Source organism: Ptychodera flava, chromosome 12 (genome assembly GCF_041260155.1).
Source record: "Ptychodera flava strain L36383 chromosome 12, AS_Pfla_20210202, whole genome shotgun sequence".
NCBI classification, from domain to species: Eukaryota; Metazoa; Hemichordata; class Enteropneusta; family Ptychoderidae; genus Ptychodera; species Ptychodera flava.
Window position 1 is genome coordinate 39,835,813 of NC_091939.1, and position 1,516 is coordinate 39,837,328.

A 1,516-nucleotide genomic window follows, 5' to 3' on the forward strand; every position below is an offset into this window, starting at 1 on the left:
TATATAATATATATATATATATATAATATATATATATATATATATATATATATATATATATATATATATATATATATATATATATATATATATATATATATATATAATATATATAATATATATATATATATATATATATATATATATTCCAATGCTTCCATATATGTTTAATGACCTGTCTACGATTTTAAGATATTGATACATGAAACTTATGTTTGTATTGTACCCCTGTTCAGAATACCTTCCAAAATGGACTCTAGTGCTGTGATAACAAGTATGAATGTTCATTAGGAATTTTTTTTGATATGGTTTGTATGATCTCTACTGATTATCAAGATGCATATTGTATTGCAAGGTGTTTTTTTGAATCAGCAGTATTCTTAATGACTTTGTTATGGCTATATATTACACCAATGTGCTTTCTTAGACCAATTAATGTGCTAGTATAGTAGCTCAAGGTAGTTCAAGATGACCTGTACAAGTTCGACAAATTGAATGTACTTGTATGTATTGAGCTGAAGAAATTTTCAGAAATCGCTAAAAGTGATGAAGGAATTCAGAAATGTTAGCACAAAATTCATTGAGTGTGACTGAAGAATAGTGGGCTGTCTTTAAACCATTTTACAATTCAGTGTTAACCAAAGGGGTATAGGTCCATTCATTTATTACAGAAGGCACCTTTAGACAAGTAGATTACAACAAGGAATATCTCAGCCACTATTCTTCAGGTGTACCATGCATCTTCTGTATTGTCCATCACATAGCCATGTCATTGATACAAAGTTGTGAAATTTTAAGAAAGAGTTAAATCTTCACATTCATATTTCATTATTTCTTCAGCGTAAACTTACCTGTCAACTCTGTGTAAATACATTGTTTTAATAGTCACAAATGTACATGAATAAATCAATTGTAAATAAATTTACTATCTTTCAATACAGCTTTCAGATTTTATTCCATTCCTATGACTCAATATGACATGAATCAAATTTCATCAACTTGATCTTGATAAAATGTGATGATGAAAAATGTATATGGTATCATTCTTTTTAAATTCCTTTCTACATACGCTTTATTATGTAATATAAGTGTACATAAAAATGGTTATGACATGTTTAATTGCTATCTTATTTAGGAATTACATTTCAATTTTTGTAAATTAAATAAGATTTTAGCCATCCATAAGACAGTTTATGTAATCAGATATCTGTCGATATTTTAATGTACAGCTAATATATGCATGAAAACTTCTGTTGCAAAGCATGCTCCTATTTATTGAAAAGTGCCAGCATTTATCCTTTCTCTGTATTTTTTTGTTTTTGCCTTTTGTACTTATAGTGATTACGCAAAAAACACTGAGGCTAGGCATTCACAATAGTTTGTGTACCTATAAATTAGGTTACCATGGACAATTTAGGTTATTTAGGTCAAGCTTCTATTCAACGGTTCTGCTCAGTTTGTTCATAGGAACTTCATGAAACAATTAAACATATCAGTTTTTCAAATCAGGCAGTGA